At 46.5% G+C, this 23,934-nt stretch overlaps 1 protein-coding gene across 2 annotated transcripts in view; it reads left to right on the top strand.

Moving 5' to 3' along the window:
- Nucleotides 1-1,221: 1,221 nt before the first annotated feature.
- Nucleotides 1,222-23,934, top strand: part of CEP170 (centrosomal protein 170) — a 285,415-nt gene continuing 262,702 nt past the window's right edge. For both annotated transcript variants that reach the window (XM_040429409.1, XM_040429408.1), the window contains exon 1: nt 1,222-1,385. The gene's annotated coding sequence lies outside the window, so the exon portion shown is untranslated. The remainder of the gene's footprint in view (nt 1,386-23,934) is intronic.

Below are 23,934 nucleotides of genomic sequence, written 5' to 3'. Positions count from 1 at the left end.
GCTGGGACCCGCACCTACAAGGAGAGCGGAGAAAGTGGAGGAGGGCGCACTGCGCATGCGTAGCCACCCTCCATTCATTTCTATGGAGCCGCCGAAAATAGCCGAACGCTGGCTCGGCTATTTCCGTCGGCCCCATAGAAATGAATGGGAGAGGTGGCCGCGCATGCGCTCCCATTCACTTCAATGGCAGAGGCGGGGACAGTGGCGTAACTAACGGGGAAGCGGCTGCTTCGGGGCCCAGGCTGACAAGGGGCCCGGCGCCCGACGGCGTGTCAGTCAAGTTTAATCTTTTTATTTATATGCAAATTACCTTCCGAACGTGCCCAAGAGGTTGTCCCTCCCGCCGTTTGTGCCCAGCCGCGCCCATTATCGCCAAGCCCACCACCGCCCCGCTGTTAATTATTCACTGCTGTCCTCGTCTTTTTTTTTTTCTAAGTGCGCCGTAGTCTCGCGCATGCGCTGATGTTACTCACGTCCGGGCGCATGCGGTGTCCTGGCAGCAGCCTCAAGTAGTGTAATCACGCATGCGCCAGCTTTCTCCGCTTTCTGGCGCATGCGCGATTACATTACTTGAGGCTGCTGCCAGGACACCGCGCGGGCCCGCACGTGAGTAACATCGGCGCATGTGCGAGACTCTGGCACACTTAGAAAAAAAGACGCAGCTGGGCACAAACGGCCGGAGGGACAGCCCTTTGGCCACGTTAGGAAGGTAATTTGCATATAAATAAAAAAGATTTTTATCAAAAATAAAAAGGACAGGTGGGGGTAAAAATAGTATATAAAAAATTGGGCAGGGGGCTGGGGAGACCCATACAAAAATTTGCTGTGGGGCCCAGGCGGGGACGGACCCCAGGTTATCCGGGGTCCTCCAGCCACAACTCTCCCCAGCTCCGTTCACCTTGTAGGTGCGGGTCCCAGAGGTGGGACCCGCACCTATCAGACAATGGGGGCATGTGCCCCCATTGGATAACCCCTTTAACAAGAAATAAATGTTTTATAAAAAAAAAAACTCAAAATATGTTCAAACCATTGGTGTAAAAAACACCCCCCAATGTTAAACCACGCCCCTCCCCCCAAGATACAGTAAGTTCGGAGCAGTGATGCGCCGCACATAGTGGAGGTGACAGCCACAGGACCATAAACACACCCTCCTCCTGGGAAAACGTTGCAGTGAATGTAGCGGATTACCGCGCATGCGCCGTCAATGGTCTCGTCTCTCTCCATCCTCCCCGGCCCCGCCCTTCTTTCGGTGCCGTTAGTCCTCGATTGTCGCCGACAGCCTCCATCTGGCTATTACTAGGGCGATCATTTATGGGAATCCCGGATCTCTTAATAAAGCACATCCACTGTGGAGCCTGGGAGAGACGCGTGGCGAGCTGCTAGCGGTGAGTGACGACTGCACGCTGGCGGCCTTTGTTTTGCTGTGCCCTAGACTCAGTCCCCGCTGTATCCCGGGGAGTATCTGCTGCCAGGGCTGGGATATGACGTGGGACTGGATGTAACAGGGCGAGGAGGTATTCCAGAAGTCAGTGCCCCCAGCTCCCACATGGGTTGGCCCCCAAGCAGATCTGTCAGAAGATCATGATGCCAGGCCCGCTCTGCCATTAGCCCAAATGGCAAAAAAAACATTTTGACATCAGTTTTTGGAGTGAAAAAAGTAGCAAGTTGCTGTTTTGTGACTTTTGTAGATGCCCCTGTGCCAATATTTAGTTGCATGGGCTTTATTACGTCATCTTGTCCCCTTGGGTGGTGGGGGTGTCACAGGGGTCCGGACGTCCACCATGACAAATGGAATAATGGTTATGCCTGGAAACAGACAGAAAGGACTCCATTCAGGGGCTGGGGTAGGGGATTCGCTTTATTTGTGAGCACATACTCTCTTGACTCGGGGATTTCAAGATAAATCTCCCCATTGTAAAATTTGGCGCATCTTTAAAACTAAGCGGTTGCCACGGAAAAGTTCCAGCAGTGGCTGCGTGGTGTCTGCTTCCAATGGGAGGCGGCACCGAAAATCACAAGACAGTGGTGCAACAAAGTCCTCCCCTGCATAACGGAAACGGGACGGCTCTGTTATTGAGCCCATACACTTCTATCATGATGGAATGCCTCTAAAGGCATTCTGTCATACAAGTGCGCTATGGTCCGTGGTAACGGTATCCATAAGGCCCCTTTCACACGGGCGAGTATTCCGCGCGGATGCGATGTGTGAGTTGAACGCATTGCACCCGCACTGAATCCGGACCCATTCATTTCTATGGGGCTGTGCACACGAGCGGTGATTTTCACGCATCACTTGTGCGTTGCGTGAAAATCGCAGCATGCTCCTCTTTGTGCGTTTTTCACGTAACGCAGGCCCCATAGAAATGAATGGGTTTGCGTAAAAATCGCAAGCAAGTGCGGATGCGGTGCGATTTTCACGCACGGTTGCTAGGTGACGATCGGGATGGGGACCCGATCATTATTATTTTCCCTTATAACATGGTTATAAGGGAAAATAATAGCATTCAGAATACAGGATGCCTAGTAAAATAGGGCTGGAGGGGTTAAAAATAATTAAACTCGCCTTAATCCACTTGCTCGCGCAGCCCGGCATCTCTTCTGTCTTCTTTTTTGCTGTGTGCAGGAAAAGGACCTGTGGTGACGTCACTCCGGTCATCACATGGTCCGTCACATGATCTTTTACCATGGTGATGGATCATGTGATGGACCATGTGATGACCAGAGTGACGTCACCACAGGTCCTTTTCCTGCACACAGCAAAAAAGAAGACAGAAGAGATGCCGGGCTGCGCGAGCAAGTGGATTAAGGTGAGTTTAATTCTTTTTTATTTTTTTAACCCCTCCACCCCTATTTTACTATGCATTCTGTATTCAGAATTTATTATTTTCCCTTATAACAAGGTTATAAGGGAAAATAATAGCAATCTACAGAACACCGATCCCAAGCCTGAACTTATGTGAAGAAGTTCGGGTTTGGGTACCAAACATGCACGATTTTTCTCACGCGAGTGCAAAACGCATTCCAATGTTTTGCACTCACGCGGAAAAATTGTGCATGTTCCTGCAACGCACCCGCACCTTTTCCCGCAACGCCCGTGTGAAAGAGGCCTAACGCAATTCACCTTTCACCAGTAAATGAAATTCGCTCATCTCTAGTTATAATGGCTTGTAAAAATCTGTCATGGATTTGCAAAAACGCTTTCGTTACAATAATACAACCGCATGCATCCGTCAATCTAATGTGAAAGTAGTATATACAATACAGCGGCTCACCCCTGTCCCGTATGGATAGGTGCTCACCCTCCGGTCCTACCCTCAGGACCTGGAAGGATTATTGGAACGTATAGAGAGATGAGAGGGCACACTCAAATGGGAAACACTAGATAGATAGTTAAATGATGTTTTATTATAAGTATAATTAATACTCTAAAAACAAACCCCTAAAATACATAAAATACATAAAATACATAAATACATCAAATATATAGCAACCTATATAAAGTATGCCGCTGCTGCAGGTGCAGTATCGCTGTGCTGAATACAATGTCCCAATTGAAATGGTGGTGCTGTGACCAAAAACGTCCAGAGTAATGATCTTATTTATGCCGTATCAGTGCACAAATATGGGGCAATAATGTATACTGCTCGCGCTATGGCCAGATCCAATGGAGCAATGTTGGTAATAATGGTAATGATATACCAATGTCCGGCATACACAGGCAATGCACGTAGCGTTATAGTCTTCAAATTACTTACAGAGTCTTGCCGCTTGTATTATCCCGGTCTCACCCCTCCTTGCGCCTGACCGCAACGTTGATGTACACGGCCGAGCGTGGCGCCCCACGTGGCCTGGTCGTCTGGGGTTCCGGACGGACGCTTAAGATGACGTCACTGCTGTGCGGCTGTAACTCCCGACGGACGCTTAGGTAACGTCACTCCTGTGCGCTTGGATAACGTCACTCCTGTGCGACTGTAGCTCCGGTTCTCAAGGTAAATATCATATACTTGGATCCAGTATGTAGGTTCTTTGTTCTTCTCTTTGAATCCACGCTCACTCTGTAATGCCAGACGCGTTTCAGGGTCTAACGCCCCTTCCTCAGTGGCCACCGAGTGAGTGGATTCTCACTCCTTATAAATGGTGTTGTTCCACCCACAATTAACTTTTTTGGTGCTTATTCCAAAATGTGGAGTGGATTCGGTTGCTATTTAGCTTCATATTATCATATAAGATTAAAACATCCTTAAAAGCAAATACTACATGAATATTACTTCCCATATATTTAAAAACAATTCAAAAGAATGCTTGGAGTAGACTGCAAGGTCAGAGCATGATTCTAGAAAAAAAACAAAAAAACGCATCAAAACCGCATCTGTGTGAATTGCGTCTTGCATGCGGTTTTTATATTTTTTTGTGCTATAGGGCAAGGTGAACCCTCCAGAGGGAAATGGACCAAAAACGCATCAACATATCATATATTTTTTATGCGGTTTTGGAATTTTTGGTCTTTTTTGTCTTTTTATCATATTCATCGGAGCGCCATCATTCCTAGGGTTTAATTGTGGTATCTGGGAGGAGCCGTCCAGCAGGGAGGGGAAATCACAGTGTCATTAGTTGACAAAACTACTATATCCCATCCCCACCGGACAGCCCCCCAATGATCACAAAAACCCGAACACCTCCATCTCGGCGTTGAGGCCCCTAGGGATAATGGTATCATACTCAAAAATTCTGCGGGACTCTTGTCTCGACATATGTGCAATATGGTTACCCCCTCTCCACATTTTTTTGACCTTTTCTATTGCGATAAATTTCAAACTTGTTGGGTCACAATTGTGTTGTATTTTAAAATGTTTCGATAGGGAGTGTGTTTCCAGACCTTTCTTTATATTTGCCATATGTTCCGCTACTCTTTTTTTGAGAGTCCTTTTTGTCCGGCCTATGTATTGTTTCCTACACCCACATTCCAGTAGGTATATGACATCAGTAGAGTCACAGGTTAAACATTCTTTTATTTCTAAACTAAAAGAATTTACTGTCGATGCTACCGTAGTTGTTTTTTTGGGGAAACTTGTAGTTTTACAATTTGAAAAACCCATTGGTAGTTAACCAATTGCTTTTTTGTTGTTGTTGACTGTCCTTTTTGACTTTCACCGTTGGGGCTATTTTTCCTGCTAAATTGTTTGCCCTCGTGTATGTTATTTTTGGTACATCAGTCAAAAGAGGCCCAATTACCTTATCATTTAGCAGATGTCCCCAATGCTTTCGAATACTCCTTTCCATCACTCTATATTGGGAGCTAAATGGAAGGATGATCCTCAATGTGGCATCTTGTGATTGTGGTAGACCTATCTCAAAGAAGCTCTTTCTTTCCATCTTTTTTACTTTCTCCAAAGATTTGTCTATAATCTGGACTGGATAATCTCTTTCCAGCAGTTGTTGTTTCAAGACAGCGGCCTCTTCATCGAACTTGCTATCAACCGTACAGTTTCGCTTCAGCCTGCGAAACTGACTGGTTGGTATATTGCTAAGCCACCGCGGCAGGTGGCAGCTAGCAAATCTGATGAAGCTATTTTTGGCCACTGGCTTGAAAAATGTGTTACATTGTAGCTGATCATCCTTAATCCATATCTCTAAATCCAAAAATTCAACCTTTTCCTTACTGATAATTGGACTGAATACAAGGTTCTTATCATTTTTGTTAATATCAGTAAGGAATGAATCCAGAGATTCAGCTGTATCCTTCCAGATAAATAGAATATCATCAATGTACCGCCGCCATAGTACCAGATCCGACCCCAGCCTGGGCAAGATGATCTCTTTCTCCCATTGGGCCAAAAAAAGGTTGGCATAGCTGGGGGCGAATCTGGTACCCATGGCGGTACCGGTACACTGCAAATAGAATTCCTGCTCAAAAGAGAAATAGTTGTGAGTCAAGATGTATCTCACTCCCTCTAACAGGAACTCCAATTGTTCCGCAGGGAGCCCGGCATCTCCCGACAATTGTTCATATATTGCCTGTATCCCCCTGGTATGTTCAATAACCGTGTAGAGGGATCCGACATCCAATGTCCCCAAGATCCACCCGTCTATCCAGTTGACATTTTCCAAAGTTTTAATGATGTCACTGGTATCACAAATATATGATGGCACCTGCTTAACATAGGGCTGGAGCCATTGGTCAATATATTTGGATAAATTGCATGATATAGACTGGATACCCGAGACTATCGGGCGACCCCGGGGGTGCTTCTAGGTTCTTGTGGATCTTGGGGATCTGGCCATAGCGCGAGCAGTATACATTATTGCCCCATATTTGTGCACTGATACGACCCTAATGTGAAAGTAGCCTTATGTAGGGGCTCATTTTTTTTTCGGGATGAGATGACTGTTTGATTGGTACTATTTTAGGGTGCATATGACTTTTTGATCTCTTATTACACTTTTTGTGATGTAATGTAGCAAAAAATTGCTTTTTTCTTACGCCGTTTTTATTTATTTTATATTTTTTTACGGTTTTTACCTGAGGGGTTAGGTCATGTGATGTTTTTATACAGCAGGATATTACGGATCCGGCGATACCTAATATGTCAACTTTTTTTATTTATTTAAGTTTTACACAATAACAGCATTTTTGAAACAAAGAAAAATAATGTTTTAGTGTCTCCATATTCTGAGAGCCATATTATTATTTTTTGGCTATTGTCATAGCTAGGGTCTCATTTTTTTGCGGGATGAGATGACTGTTTTGTACAATTTTGGGGTGTGTATGACTTTTTAATCGCTTAGTATTACACTTTTTGTGATGTAAGGTGACCAAAAATGGCATTTTTTTAACAGTTTTTATTTTATTTAGTTTTTTACAGTGTTCACCTGAAGCAGTTAGGTCATGTCATAATTTAATAGACCTGGTTGTTACGGACATGGCAATATCTAATATGTCTACTTTTTTTTTTACTTTTAACACAATAAAAGCATTTTTGAAACAAAAAAAAATCATGTTTTAGTGTCTCCAGTTTCTGAGAGCCATAGTTTTTATTTTTTGCCCTATTGTTTTATGTAGGGGCTCATTTTTTGCGGAATGAGGTGGCTGTTTGGTACTATTGGGGGGCATACACCTTTTAATCGCTTGGTGTTGCACTTTTTGTGATGTAAGGTGACCAAAAAATGATTGTTTTAGCAGAGTTTTTATTATATTTTTTCTCTACAGCGTTCAGGTGAGGAGGTGGATCATGTGATATTTTTGTAGAGCCAGTCATTACGGATGCGGCAATACCCAATATGTCTGTTTTTTTGTTTTGTTTTTTACAATTTTATGTGTTTTATTTCGGGAATCTTTTTTCTTTTATTTTTTACTTGAAACTTTATTTTTTTTATTATTAAAAATGCCTTTAAAAAAAAAAAAATATTTAAACCTTTTTATTTTTGCCCCACTCTGGGACTTGAACTTCTGGAGTCTGATCCCCTCTGCAATGCATTATAATACAACCTGTATTGTAATGCATTGCCTGCCTGTGAGACCCAGCGCCTACTCATCTCCTTATAAACTGTTGTAGTTCCTCCTGCCACTCCTCCCCCAGTTCCATTACCGTGACTCAGGTCTCTGTCTGCACTATCTTACCTTCCTATAATGTAATTATCCTCTCCCCCAGTCCCTAGTTTAAATACTCCTCCAACCTTCTAGCCATATTCTCCCCCAAAACAGCTGCACCTTCCCTGTTTAGGTGCAGCCCATCCCTACGATAGAGCCTGTAGCTGACAGAAGTCGGCCCACTTCTTCAGGAACCCAAACCACTCCTTCCTACACCAGTTCTTGAGCCACTTGTTCACCTCCCTAATCTGCCGCTGCCTTTCTTGTGTGGCTCGTGGTACAGGTAGTATTTTGGAAAACACTACCTTTGAGGTCCTTGCCCTAAGCTTGTGACCAGGGCTGCACCGCCAATTAGGCGAGGTTAGGCGATCACCTCACGTGGCATGGCCCTGGATCTAAGTGGCAGCGGGAGATGAGCGCTTTAGTTGTGGAAACGCTCACCTCTCTATATTCAGCTGTATCGCCGTCCTCAGGACAGCAAAAAAAAAAAGAGGAATGCAGCAGCACCCTGCAAATCAGATAAAGTACAACAATGCCATAGTCACAAAAATTATTATAGTGCTAATGCTACGCTTCTTTATAAAGTGAGATGCTTGGCCAATGCATTTTGTACAAAACCATCTGAGCCCGTCTGCCGAACGTCAAGGCGATCTCTGTTAGACGGGTCCTAACACTAAATACTACCTGTTATGCGCCAAAATGGCCGCCATAAAGTTCATAAGCTGAAGGTTGCAGCAGGGCACGGGAGCGTCGTCTCCCTGCCCCGTCCCTTCTAATAGGCTTCAGGCCTTGTGCCTGTTGCCTATCAGAGGCCGGCGCAGGGGGTGACATGACGTCATTATCATCTCGCCGCCTGAGCCAGGCAGCACACAACGCAGGACACAGGCCGGAAGAGGCCTGCATCTCATCGCTGAAAGTGCCATGAAGGTAAGTATGTGTGTTTTATTTTATTTATTTTTTATTTGTGGGTAGAAATACATGGAGGCAAAAACAATAATAAATTACTAATAGGAGTTTATTATAAACCACCTAATATACCACAGAAAATCTACTACTAAATGAGATGGACGAGACGGCAAATCATGATGAGGTGGTTATTATGGGGGAGTTCAACTACCCAGATATAGACTGGGAAACTGAAACCTGTATATCTCATAAGGGAAACAGGTTCGTGGCAATAACCAAAGACAATTACCTCTCCCAACTGGTTCAGGACTATTAGCCCCCTTAGGGACTAGAACCCTTGTCCTATTCACCCTGACAAGGGTTCAGGGTGAATAGGACTTCACACTGTCCCTGCTGCCCTGTGCTCTGTTCACACAACAGCAGGGAGCAGACTATGGCAGCCAGGGCTTCAGTAGCGTCCTGGCTAACATGGTAACCGATCGGTGCCCCAGGCTTACACTGCTGGGGCTCCATCGGAACTGCCACTGCCACCAATGCAATGAGAAGGAGGCCTCATGCACACAGCCGTTGTTTTGGTCCGCATCCGAGCCGCAGTTTTGGCTGCTCGGATGCGGACTCATTCACTTCAATGGGGCTGCAAAAGATGTGGACAGCACTCCGTGTGCTGTCCGCATCCGTTGCTCCGTTCTGTGGTCCGCAAAAAAAAAACAAAACCTCCTCCTATTATTGTCTGCGTTTTGCGGACAAGAATAGGCAGTTTATCCATGGCTGTCCGTGCCGGTCCGCAAATTGTGGAACGCACACAGACTCCATCCGTGTTTTGCAGATCCGCAATTTGCGGACTGCAAAACACTCAATGGTCGTGTGCATGAGGCCTTAGGGTCCATTCACATGTCCGCAATTTCGTTCCGCATTTTGCGGATTGGAATTGCGGACCCATTCATTTCTATGGGGCAGCACAATGTGCTGCCCGGATAGGGAATTGCCCGGGTCCGCAATTCCGTTCCCGAAAAAAATAGAACCTGTCCTATTCTTGTCCGCAATTGCATATTCTATTAGTGCTGGCAATGTGCGGTCCGCAAAATGCGGAACGCACATTGCCACTGTCCGTGTTTTGCGGATCCGCAAAACGCGTTAGGGACATCTCAATGGAGCCTTATTCCCAGCATTTCTAGGACATTTTCTGTGGACAAATTCATAGATATCTTAAAATTATTAAAAGGGTTTTCCAGGATATTAATAATAATGAGCTATCCTCTGGTATTTGATCGATGGGGGTCTGGCACGCCTCTCCCTTCTCGGAGCATGCCAAGCACAGCGCCGTACAGTATAGCAGCTCTGCTTGGTGTGGCAGCTCAGCTCCATTCAATAGGGCTGAGCTGCTCCTAGGCCATATGACCGATGAGCGTGTTATCGGTGGCCTATGAAAAGCTGTGAGAAGGCCGGGGCGCTCAAGAGCTGAACAGCGAGGGTGTCAGACCCCCACGATCAGATCCTGAGGACCTATCCAGAGACTCAGAAAAGACCTTTAAAAGATTTTTCCCATCTCAGACATTGGGGGCATATTGCTAGGATACACCACCCAATGTCTGAGATGGGAATAGCCGTTAAAGCTTAGGCTACTTTCACACTAGCATTTTTTGCGGATCCGTCATGGATCTGCAAAAATGCTTCTGTTGTGATAATACAACCGCATGCATCTGTCATGAACGGATCCGGTTGTATTATGTCTTCTATAGCCATGACGGATCCGTCATGAACACCATTGAAAGTCAATGGGGGACGGATCCGTTTTCTATTGTGTCAGAGAAAACTGATCCGTCACTATTGACTTACATTGTGTCCGCCTCCAAAACGGAATGGAGGCAAACTGATGCATTCTGAGCAGATCCTTTTTCCATTCAGAATGCATTAGTGAAAAACTGATCTGTTTTGGACCGCTTGTGAGATCCCTGAACGGATATCACAAACATAAAAGCCAAAACGCTAGTGTGAAAGTAGCCTTATTTTGTTTTCCAGTTATTAACCCCTTCTACCCCAGGCCAGTTTTCACCTTCCTGCCTAGGCCATTTTTTTTTTTAATCTGACATGTGTCACTTTATGTGGTAATAACTTTGGAACGCTTTTACTTAGGCTACTTTTACACTTGCGTTCGGGGTTCCGCTTGTGAGCTCCGTTTGAAGGCTCTCACAAGCGGCCCCGAACGCATCCGTAGAGCCGCAATGCATTCTGAGTGGATGCGGATCCGCTCAGAATGCATCAGTTTGGCTCCGCTTGGCCTCCGTTCCGCTCAGCAGGCGGACACCCGAACGCAGCTTGCAGCGTTCGGGTGTCCGCCTGGCCGTGCGGAGCCAAACGGATCCGTCCAGACTTACAATGTAAGTCAATGGGGACGGATCTGTTTCAAGTTGACACAATATGGTGCAATTTCAAACGGATCCGTCCCCCATTGACTTTCAATGCAAAGTCTGGACGGATCCGTCTGACTAACTTTCACACTTAGATTTTTTTCTGAAATATAATGCAGACGGATCCGTTCTGAACGGATACCATCGTTTGCATTATAGGAGTGGATTCGTCTGTGCAGACACCAGACGGATCCGCTTCGAACGCAAGTGTGAAAGTAGCCTTAGGCTAGGTCTACACGACGACATTTGTCGCGCGACAATAAGTCGCGCAACTACACTGCAACATTTGTAGCGCAACATTTTGTTGCACCAATGTCGCGCAACAATTTTTATAATGGCAGTCTATAGTGTCGTACTGCAACATGCAACATGCTGCGACTGCGACGCAACAGTCGCAGAAAAATCCATCTCGAATGGATTTTCTGCGACTGTTGCGTCGCAGTCGCAGCATGTTGCAGTGCGACACCATAGACTGCCATTATAAAAATTGTTGCGCGACATTAGTGCAACAAAATGTCACGCGACAAATGTCGTCGTGTAGACCTAGCCTTATGCAGGCCATTCTGAGATTGTTTTCTCGTCACATATCGTACGTCATGACAGTTGTAAATTTGAGTCGATATATTTCACCTATATTTATGAAAAAATACCAAATTTACCAAAAATTTGAAAAAAATTCACAATTTTCAAAATTAAAATTTCTCTGCTTTTAAAACAGAAAGTGATATCTCATCAAATATTTATTAATTTATTACTTAGCATTCCCCATATGTCTTAATTTCCAGAACCCACTTTAAGGACCAGTTCAGTTATGAAGCCACTTTGTGAGCCTTAGGGCTCATGCACATGAAAGTTTTTTGCGTTCCGTATACAGGCCGGATTTTGATTCTGTATAAGGAACCATTCATTTCAATGGGTCCGCAATAGAGGATCGGGCCCTGGAAGATTGTTTGCTGGGCCGCGGCAATTAGGGTGGCCAGACTTCCGGTTTTTAGACTCCTGGTCCTCCGTCTGGCGCAAGGCCAGGGCGGACGGACAGAAGTCCTCCTTTTTTGCGGTTATTGGCGGGTACGGGCTCTTTAAGTATCACTTAGAAGGTCTCCCTGTCACATCCGGATTACATGACGTCACACTCGCATGTCCAGTGCTGCCGGCATCGCGTCCGCCAGTCAATTCTGGTTTGTGCAGGCGCAGTAACAGACTCTGAGGAGCGCTAGTGCGCGGAATGCGCAGGTCCGTCCGAGGTACTCCTACTGTCTGGTCATCTGTGAAGGGTTACTGTGCTGAAAGAGCAGAATAGCTACAGTGAAGGGGGGACTGCTGATGAAAGGGGGGACTGCTGATGAAAGGGGGGACTGCTGATGAAAGGGGGGACTGCTGATGAAAGGGGGGAATAACTACTGTGAAGGGGGGACTGCTGATGAAAGGGGGGAATAACTACTGTGAAGGGGGGACTGCTGATGAAAGGGGGGAATAATTACTGTGAAGGGGGGGCTGCTGATGAAAGGGGGGAATAACTACTATGAAAAGGGGACGGCTGATGAAAGGGGGGAATAACTACTGTGAAAAGGGGACTGCTGATGAAAGGGGGGAATAACTACTGTGAAGGGGGGACTGCTGATGAAAGGGGGGAATAACTACTGTGAAGGGGGGACTGCTGATGAAAGGGGGGAATAACTACTGTGAAGGGGGGACTGCTGATGAAAGGGGGGAATAACTACTGTGAAGGGGGGACTGCTGATGAAAGGGGGGAATAACTACTGCGAAGGGGGGACTGCTGATGAAAGGGGGGAATAACTACTGCGAAGGGGGGACTGGCTGCTGGAAGGGGTTAATAACTACTGCGAAGGGGGGACTGGCTGCTGGAAGGGGTTAATAACTACTGCGAAGGGGGGACTGGCTGCTGGAAGGGGTTAATAACTACTGCGAAGGGGGGACTGGCTGCTGGAAGGGGTTAATAACTACTGCGAAGGGGGGACTGGCTGCTGGAAGGGGTTAATAACTACTGCGAGTGGGTGGCTGGCTGCTGGAAGGGGTTAATAACTACTGCGAGTGGGTGGCTGGCTGCTGGAAGGGGTTAATAACTACTGCGAGTGGGTGGCTGGCTGCTGGAAGGGGTTAATAACTACTGCGAGTGGGTGGCTGGCTGCTGGAAGGGGTTAATAACTACTGCGAGTGGGTGGCTGGCTGCTGGAAGGGGTTAATAACTACTGCGAGTGGGTGGCTGGCTGCTGGAAGGGGTTAATAACTACTGCGAGTGGGTGGCTGGCTGCTGGAAGGGGTTAATAACTACTGCGAGTGGGTGGCTGGCTGCTGGAAGGGGTTAATAACTACTGCGAGTGGGTGGCTGGCTGCTGGAAGGGGTTAATAACTACTGCGAGTGGGTGGCTGGCTGCTGGAAGGGGTTAATAACTACTGCGAGTGGGTGGCTGGCTGCTGGAAGGGGTTAATAACTACTGCGAGTGGGTGGCTGGCTGCTGGAAGGGGTTAATAACTACTGCGAGTGGGTGGCTGGCTGCTGGAAGGGGTTAATAACTACTGCGAGTGGGTGGCTGGCTGCTGGAAGGGGTTAATAACTACTGCGAGTGGGTGGCTGGCTGCTGGAAGGGGTTAATAACTACTGCGAGTGGGTGGCTGGCTGCTGGAAGGGGTTAATAACTACTGCGAGTGGGTGGCTGGCTGCTGGAAGGGGTTAATAACTACTGCGAGTGGGTGGCTGGCTGCTGGAAGGGGTTAATAACTACTGCGAGTGGGTGGCTGGCTGCTGGAAGGGGTTAATAACTACTGCGAGTGGGTGGCTGGCTGCTGGAAGGGGTTAATAACTACTGCGAGTGGGTGGCTGGCTGCTGGAAGGGGTTAATAACTACTGCGAGTGGGTGGCTGGCTGCTGGAAGGGGTTAATAACTACTGCGAGTGGGTGGCTGGCTGCTGGAAGGGGTTAATAACTACTGCGAGTGGGTGGCTGGCTGCTGGAAGGGGTTAATAACTACTGCGAGTGGGTGGCTGGCTGCTGGAAGGGGTTAATAACTACTGCGAGTGGGTGGCTGGCTGCTGGAAGGGGTTAATAACTACTGCGAGTGGGTGGCTGGCTGCTGGAAGGGGTTAATAACTACTGCGAGTGGGTGGCTGGCTGCTGGAAGGGGTTAATAACTACTGCGAGTGGGTGGCTGGCTGCTGGAAGGGGTTAATAACTACTGCGAATGGGGGATGCACCTTGTGTTTTGTTATGCGTGTGAATCAGTTAGCGCCAAACAGCAACCCCTAAGCTCCGCCTACCACATAAGCCCCGCCCCAGAACCTTCCCACTCGGTCCATGGGAAAATTGTCTTGCATAAAACTGGTCCTCGGTGTAAAAAAGGTTGGGGACCACTGTGCTAGGATACTCAGCAGCATGTTGTATGTGTAGGACTACAAGTCCCAGCTGTATAATGACACTGCTAATACACACAGGATCGTCCCCCTTCCTGTTCTTGTGCAATGCTTTGCAGAACTTCTTTCGGCTCATGTGCCCAGCATTTGTCTCCTCACTGCCTGCAGCTACACAGTAAACACTTCAGCCCTGAGTCTGTGCAGCTGAAGGGGTTAAAGGGGTTGTCTGAGTTATGGAATATATATACACTCACCTAAAGAATTATTAGGAACACCATACTAATACGGTGTTGGACCCCCTTTTGCCTTCAGAACTGCCTTAATTCTACGTGGCATTTATTCAACAAGGTGCTGATAGCATTCTTTAGAAATGTTGGCCCATATTGATAGGATACCATCTTGCAGTTGATGGAGATTTGAGGGATGCACATCCAGGGCACGAAGCTCCCGTTCCACCACATCCCAAAGATGCTCTATTGGGTTGAGATCTGGTGACTGTGGGGGCCATTTTAGTACAGTGAACTCATTGTCATGTTCAAGAAACCAATTTGAAATGATTCGAGCTTTGTGACATGGTGCATTATCCTGCTGGAAGTAGTCATCAGAGGATGGATACATGTTCTCATTCTGTTTACGCCAAATTCGGACTCTACCATTTGAATGTCTCAACAGAAATCGAGACTCATCAGACCAGGCAACATTTTTCCAGTCTTCAACAGTCCAATTTTGGTGAGCTCGTGCAAATTGTAGCCTCTTTTTCCTATTTGTAGTGGAGATGAGTGGTACCCGGTGGGGTCTTCTGCTGTTGTAGCCCATCCGCCTCAAATGCTTTGCTGCATACCTCGGTTGTAACGAGTGGTTATTTCAGTCAACGTTGCTCTTCTATCAGCTTGAATCAGTCGGCCCATTCTCCTCTGACCTCTAGCATCCACAAGGCATTTTTGCCCACAGGACTGCCGCATACTGGATGTTTTTCCCTTTTCACACCATTCTTTGTAAACCCTAGAAATGGTTGTGTGTGAAAATCCCAGTTACTGAGCAGATTGTGAAATACTCAGACCGGCCCGTCTGGCACCAACAACCATGCCACGCTCAAAATTGCTTAAATCACCTTTCTTTCCCATTCTGACATTCATTTTGGAGTTCAGGAGATTGTCTTGACCAGGACCACAACCCTACATGCATTGAAGCAACTGCAATGTGATTGGTTGACTAGATAATTGCATTAATGAGAAATAGAACAGGTGTTCCTAATAATTCTTTAGGTGAGTGTATATAGCGCTGTAAATCTGATGGTCAGCAATATATAACTAAGCTAAGCAAGTTTTAGGCAAAAAATATCTATTTCCTAATTTCCCTGGTTCTTTTCTGGCCCTTTGTTTACATGCAATAAAAACAATCTCTGCCCCTCCCCCTGCTCTGCTAAGGAAGTGAATACAAGAGCTACCCTGAGTGACATGTCTGCCTGCTGGGAGACTCATCAGCATGTTGTATGTGTAGGGCTACAAGTCCCAGCTGTACAATGACACTGCTAATACACTCAGGATCTTCCCCCTACCTGCAATGCTCGGCAGAACTTCTCTTTCAGCTCCTGTGCCCAGCTGTCACAGGGTAGCGTCACGGGTATACAGATAGAGCGGAGGTGCACCCCCTGAGCTGCCACCCGGTCCCCTGTCCCTGCCTACTTGCACCACCCTCCCTAGGTAACGGGGAGCAACTGGGCGACAGTCCCTGACCTGAGTAAGTGCAAGCAGAGATAGAGACAGCAGGGAAGCGGACAGCCAATGAGAGGTAGCACTCGAGCGGACAGAGAGGTGGAACAAGCAAGGTACCACCAAAAACTGAAGGGCGAGTCAGCTAGCCGGGGTCAGTCCAGGAGGTCACGTCAGTACGAGGGAGGAGACCGAGACAGATCCTAGAGCGGGCCGAGATCAAAATCCGGGAGGTCACGTCAGTACAAGAGAAAAGGCAAAGACAAAATCCAAAAGCAAGCAGAGGTCAAAATCAGAGAGGTAGCGTCAAGGTTAAGGGAGCAGGCAGAAGAGGTGTCAGAAGGCAGATCAGGGGTCAAATCCAAACGTAAGCTAAATAACAATAATAATACACAGCCTAAGGGACCAAAATCACAGGCAACCTGTAGCCAGCAGGCCGCCTGTATTTATGGTGGGGAGTGAGGGTCATGCGACGTGGCCAGTGTCATATGACCGACAGACAGACAAGTCGATCACCGAGTGATCAGCTTGGCGCTCAAGGCAGACCTAGGAGCAGGGAGCCTCCCAGCTAGCAAAAGCCGCCCTGGGAACGAGGCTGAACACAGATCCTCGCTCCCGAAGCTAAGCAGCAGGTCTGCAGCTGATGGGAGACAGAGTGCGCCTTCGGCGCCCCGTTACACCCAGCATTTGTCTCCTCACTGCCTGCAGCTACACAGTAAACACTTCAGCCCTGAGTCTGTGCAGCTGAAGGGGTTAAGAATCCTGGGAGAGAGCAATAAGCAGCAGCCGCAGTGCCGGGGGGGCGTGGCCAGCACAGTGACATCTCCTGTACAGATTTCTCAGGCTTGTGCATTGAACATTATCAGAGCAGGGAGAGAAGCTGACATCACAGGTCATGTGACCCTCAGTGAACTCTGAGAAACCAGGCACTGGAGATAAAGTGAGTTAATTGTAAAGTTGTTATATTTGCCTAGTTAGAAACAGAACAAAAAAATAACTTGGACAACCCCTTTAACCCTTAGGATACCAGAGTTTTTTTTTTCGTTTTTTCGTTTTCATTTTTCTTCCGTGAGCCATAACTTATTTATATTTCCAGTCACATAGCTGTATAAGGGCTTATTTTTTCAGGACAAGTTGTACTTTCTAATGCCACCAATAATTATGGCATAAAATGTAGTGGGAAGCGAGAAAGAAATTCCAAATGGGGTGGAATTGGGTCAGTACGATTACAACGATACCCCATATGTATAGTTTTTTTTTATATGTAAATAGTGTAAAAATAAATTTAAACTTTGAGAATTTTTAAATATTTTTTTTACATTACCATATTCTGACCCCCATAACTTTTTTATACTTATGTCTACTGAGCTGTTTCGGGGCTCATTTTTTGTGGGACAATTCATAGTTTTTATTGATACCATTTTGGAGTGTGCATGATTTTTGGATCACATTTAATTTCATTTTTTTTTGGGTAAGAGAAGCAATGAAAAAATGGCAAATCGGCCATTTTTACCCTTTTTTCTGTTACGCGATTCGCCGTATTGGATTTTTAATATTTTTTTTAATTTTTATATTATGTTGGTGTTTTCGGCCGCGGTGATACCCAGGATGTTTATATTTATTGTTATTTAGGTACTCTTTTTTTTTTTTGTTAATTATACGGAAAGGGGGTGATTTAAACTTCTTTTTTTTTTTTTTTTTTTTTTAACCACCTCAGCTCCCCTACCTTAAACACCCTTAATGACCAGGCCACTTTTTACACTTCTGCACTACACTACTTTGACCGTTTATTGCTCGGTCATGCAACTTGCCACCCAAATGAATTTTACCTCCTTTTCTTCTCGCTAATAGAGCTTTCATTTGGTGGTATTTCATTGCTGCTGACATTTTTACTTTTTTTGTTATTAATCGAAATTTAACGATTTTTTTGCAAAAAAATGAAATTTTTTCACTTTCAGTTGTAAAATTTTGCAAAAAAAACGACATCCATATATAATTTTTTCTCTAAATTTATTGTTCTACATGTCTTTGATTAAAAAAAAATGTTTGGGTAAAAAAAAAATGCTTTGGGTAAAAGTTATAGCGTTTACAATCTATGGTACAAAAATGTGAATTTCCGCTTTTTGAAGCAGCTCTGACTTTCTGAGCACCTGTCATGTTTCCTGAGGTTCTACAATGCCCTGACAGTAGAAAAACCCCACAAATGACCCCATTTCGCAAAGTAGACACCCTAAGGTATTCGCTGATGGGCATAGTGAGTTCATAGAACTTTTTATTTTTTGTCACAAGTTAGCGGAAAATGATGATTTTTTTTTTTCTTACAAAGTCTCATATTCCACTAACTTGTGACAAAAAATAAAAACTTCTATGAACTCACTATGCCCATCAGCGAATACCTTGGGGTGTCTTCTTTCCAAAATGGGGTCACTTGTGGGGTAGTTATACTGCCCTGGCATTCTAGGGGCCCTAATGTGTGGTAAGTAGTTTGAAATCAAAATCTGTAAAAAATGGCCGGTGAAATCCGAAAGGTGCTCTTTGGAATGTGGGCCCCTTTGCCCACCTAGGCTGCAAAAAAGTGTCACACATGTGGTATCTCCGTACTCAGGAGAAATTGGGCAATGTGTTTTGGGGTGTCATTTTACATATACTAGGGGTGCACCGAAATTTCGGCAGCCGAAAATATCGGCCGAAAATGCACCTAATCCACTTCGGCCGATATTGTTACATATCGGCCGAAAATATGGGGTGTGGGATTTGTCACCCACCATCTGCGGGCGGGCGGTTTACTTTGTCACTGCATCTTTATTTTACCTTACAATCGTGAGGCTCCAGTAACTAACAACTCTGCAGGCAGAGCGGAGGCCGGCGTAACGTCACTTACTCACGTGACGCGCCTGCTCCGCCTCCTTCATTCATAAAGTGGGCGGAGCAGGTGCGTCACGTGAGTAAGTGACGTTACGCCGCCCTCCGCTCTGCCTGCAGAGTTGTTACCGGAGCGTCACGATTGTAAGGTAAAATAAAGATGCAGTGAGTGATGCTGTGAGCAGCAGGGCCGGGGCTGTTATGGGTAGGGGGATCGGTCTATGGCACTGCTATGGGGAGGGGGGATCTGTGCACTGCTATGGGGAGGGGGGATCTGTGCACTGTTATGGGGAAAGGAATCTGTGCACTGTTATGGGGAAAGGGATCTGTGCACTGTTATGCCCATAACAGTGCACATATCCCCTTTCCATAACAGTGCACAGATCCCCCTCTCCATAACAGCGCCACCCACAGATCCCCCTCTCCATAACAGCTCCACCCACAGATCCCCCTCTCCATAACAGCGCCACCCACAGATTACCCTCTCCATAACAGCGCCACCCACAGATCCCCCTCTCCATAACAGCGCCACCCACAGATCCCCCTCTCCATAACAGCGCCACCCACAGATCCCCCTCTCCATAACAGCGCCACCCACAGATCCCCCTCTCCATAACAGCGCCACCCACAGATCCCCCTCTCCATAACAGCGCCACCCACAGATCCCCCTCTCCATAACAGCGCCACCCACAGATCCCCCTCTCCATAACAGCGCCACCCACAGATCCCCCTCTCCATAACAGCGCCACCCACAGATGAATTTCATTCATGAAAAAGAATTATTAATAAAATCATTAAAAAAAAAGTATTTTAAAAGTATTTGGGCAAAAAGGCAGTTTCGGTTTTCGGTCAAGGGCATCCTGAATTTTCGGTTTCGGACCAGAATTTTCATTTCGGTGCACCCCTAACATATACCCATGCTGGGTGAGAGAAATATCTTGGCAAAAGACAACTTTTCCCATTTTTTAATACAAAGTTGGCATTTGACCAACATATTTATCTCACCCAGCATGGGTATATGTAAAATGACACCCCAAAACACATTGCCCAACTTCTCCTGAGCACAGCAATACCACATGTGAGACACTTTTTTGCAGCCTAGATGCGCAAAGGGGCCCAAATTCCTTTTAGGAGGGCATTTTTAGACATTTGGATCCCAGACTTCTTCTCACGCTTTAGGGCCCCTAAAATGCCAGGGCAGTATAAATACCCCACATGTGACCCCATTTTTGCCACAAGTTAGCGGAAATTGTTTTTTTTTTGGCATTTGAGGGTCTCCGCAATCATTACATGTATGGCCAGCATTAGGAGTTTCTGCTATTCTCCTTATATTGAGCATACGGGTAATGAGATATATATATTTTTTTTTGTTCAGCCTCTGGGCTGAAAGAAAAAATGAATGGCACAGATTTCTTCATTCGCATCAATCAATGTGGATGAAAAATTCTCTGCCCAAAAAAAAAAAAAGGAGGGGAAAGGCGTCTGCTCCGCCCAACATCCATACCCACTTAGCTCGTATGCCCTGGCAAACCAGATTTCTCCATTCACATCAATCAATGTGGATGAATAAATCATTGCCAGGATTTTTTTTTTATATATACAAAGTGTTTGCCAAAGTATATGAACACCGCCACCTCCTCAGCTCATATGCCTCGGCAAATGTATCTTTTACTGCAGAGGAGAAATCTCGTCTTGCAGCGCCGCATACACCGACTTGTGTGTAATCTGACAGCAGCGCAATGCTTCTGTCAGAATGCACATCAGTACTGCAGCTAGTCGATCGGTTGGTCCACCTGGAAGGTAAAAAAAAAGAAAAAGCCAGGCCGCAACGCAATAAATTTATTAACTTTATAATAACATTTGAACGGAACATATAAACTTTAACTTTTTCAACTGAACGTTAACTTTTTTGCTTACCGGTAATTTTTTTTTTTACCTTTTATAGAACAAACCTCTCTTTCCCCATGGGACAATGTGCAAAGCGCAAATCACCCAAAGATGTGGCGAAGTACATTATGCACTTTATCCCAGGTGAAAGAAGAGGTTTGCAGCAGCTGTGAGTAAAAGGGCCCTAATAGCCCTGTGTGCCTGTCCTGTGAGATGCAATCCCTATGCTAAGTGTACCTGTGTTTGGTACTTCTGGAAACACTCCCCTAAGCATAGGGCAGGGTGGTCAGGGCAGTCAGGACAGAAATAGTGGGTGTCACGCCTTATTCCACTCCTGCTACAGACACAACATCTTTTTCGGGGTGACGGTTGGGTTGACGTACCAGCAACGACATTGGGGAAATGTCGCTCGTGTAGACGGCTCACTACACTGGTGGATGGGGCCACGGAACCTTCTGGATACAGGAGGTTCTCGATGATCTCTTCCTGAAATTTGAGGAAGGATCGTGTTCTCCCAGCCTTACTGTAGAGAACAAAACTATTATAGGCAGCCAATTGAATCAAATATACAGACACCTTCTTATACCAGCGTCTGGTGCGTCGGGAAACTAAATAAGGAGCCAACATCTGGTCATTGAAGTCCACCCCTCTCATGAGCGCATTATAGTCGTGGACTGAGAGGGGCTTTTCAATGACACGGGTTGCCCGTTCTATTTGTATTGTCGTGTCTGCGTGAATGGAGGAGAGCATGTAAACGTCACGCTTGTCTCTCCATTTCACCGCGAGCAGTTCTTGGTTACACAAGGCAGCCCTCTCCCCCCTTGCAAGACGGGTGGTAACGAGCCGTTGGGGGAAGCCCCGGCGACTAGGTCGCACGGTGCCACAGCAGCCAATTTGTTCTAGGTACAAATGCCTGAAGAGGGGCACACTTGTGTAAAAATTGTCCACATAAAGATGGTACCCCTTGCCAAATAAGGGTGACACCAAGTCCCAGACTGTCTTCCCACTGCTCCCCAGGTAGTCAGGGCAACCGACCGGCTCCAGGGTCTGATCTTTTCCCTCATAGATCTGAAATTTGTGGGTATAGCCTGTGGCCCTTTCACAGAGCTTATACAATTTGACCCCATACCGGGCGCGCTTGCTTGGGATGTATTGTTTGAAGCCAAGGCGCCCGGTAAAATGTATAAGGGACTCGTCTATGCAGATGTTTTGCTCAGGGGTATACAAATCTGCAAATTTCTGGTTGAAGTGGTTTATGAGGGGCTGAATTTTGTGGAGCCGGTCAAAAGCTGGGTGGCCTCTGGGACGAGAGGTGCTGTTGTCGCTAAAGTGCAGGAAACGCAGGATGGTCTCAAAACGTGTCCTGGACATAGCAGCAGAGAACATGGGCATGTGATGAATCGGGTTCGTGGACCAATATGACCGCAATTCATGCTTTTTAGTTAGACCCATGTTGAGGAGAAGGCCCAGAAAAATTTTAATTTCGGAAACTTGGACTGGTTTCCACCGGAAAGGCTGGGCATAAAAGCTTCCCGGGTTGGCGGCTATAAATTGAGTGGCATACCGATTTGTTTCTGCCACAACTAAGTCCAAGAGCTCCGCAGTCAAGAACAGCTCAAAAAATCCCAGTGCCGAACCGATCTGAGCTGTCTCAACCCGAACTCCAGACTGGGCGGTGAAAGGGGGAACTACAGGTGCGGCTGAAGTTGATGACTGCCAATCGGGGTTTGCCAGCACCTCAGGGACTCTAGGGGCTCTACGGGCCTGTCTTTGCGGTGGCTGCGACGGGGGAACTATTGCACGTGCCACCGTACCAGCTTCAACTGCCCTTCTGGTGCTCGCCACTTCACCATGTTGTACGGCAGTGCTGGTACTAGGTCCAGGATGGGCTGCGCTGCTGGTGTATGCCTCACCACGTAATCCGACAGCGCCAGACCCACTCTGCTGCTCTTGAAACGGATCCTGCACAACCTGTGGTCTAGCGACACGGGGCCGGGTACGCCTGGTGCTGCCAGGGACCTCAACCTCCTCGTCCGAACTTTGGGTCAGACTGCCACTGCTTTCTACAGGTTCATATTCTGACCCGCTAGATTCATCAGATGAAGGTTCCCATTCCTCATCCGACTGGGTCAGAATCCTGTAGGCCTCTTCAGAAGAATACCCCCTGTTTGACATTTGGACTACTAAATTTAGGGGTATTCCCTGAGACTACCCAAGAAAAAAAAGCAAGCCTGTCTTACAAATGGGAGGCTAGCGAAGTACCGGAGGCCGCTGCGATTGATAAAAAATATCAAAACTGATTTTTTTATCGCCGCAGAGCTTGGAAAGTGATTGTGCAGTGATCAAAAAATAATAATTTTTTGTCACTGCAGTGGGGCGGGCGTGGCTGAACGCACGTGTGGGCGACCGATCAGGCCTGATCGGGCAAACACTGCGTTTTGGGTGGAGGGCGAGCTAAGGTGACACTAATACAATTATAGATCTGACTGTGATCAGTTTTGATCACTTACTATAAAAGTACAAATGCTGATTAGCGATACGCTAATCAGCGAATAAGTGACTGCGGTGCGGTGGGCTGGGCGCTAACTGACGCTAACTACCTAACCAAGGGACCTAAACTAACCTAAACCTAACAGTCAATACCAGTGAAAAAAAAAGTGACAGTTTACACTGTCGCGTCTCGCGAGATGACGCACGGATGCGTCCAGGAGGAATGAATCGACCGCCTTCAGGACACATCCGTGCGTTAGGCGGTCGGGAGGTGGTTAAATTAATATTTTTAAATAATTTTTAAGGCCTCATGCACACGACAGTATTTTTTTGCGGTCCGCAAAAAGCTGTTCCGTTGTTCCGTGATCCGTTTTTGTTTCCGTGTGTCTTCCCTGATTTTTGGAGGATCACCAGACTTGAAAACTGAAAAAAAAATCTAAGTCAAGTTTGCCTTGCAAATGATATGAAGAAAACGGACGCGGACCGTTGTCTGTGAAAAAAATAGGACAGGTCATATTTTTTTGACGGACTGGAAACACGGATGTCGGACGCGGATGACAAACGGTGCATTATCCGAGTTTTCAACAGACCCATTGAAAGTCAATGGGTCCGCAGAAAATCGCGGAAAACAGAACAACGGACACGGAACACAACAACGGTCGTGTGCATGAGGCCTAAGGCTCATAAATGATCTTTTAAATGATGTTTTTGA

This window comes from Bufo bufo, chromosome 4 (assembly GCF_905171765.1).
Source record: "Bufo bufo chromosome 4, aBufBuf1.1, whole genome shotgun sequence".
Classification (NCBI taxonomy): domain Eukaryota; kingdom Metazoa; phylum Chordata; class Amphibia; order Anura; family Bufonidae; genus Bufo; species Bufo bufo.
This window is presented reverse-complemented; position numbering and strand designations above follow the sequence as displayed.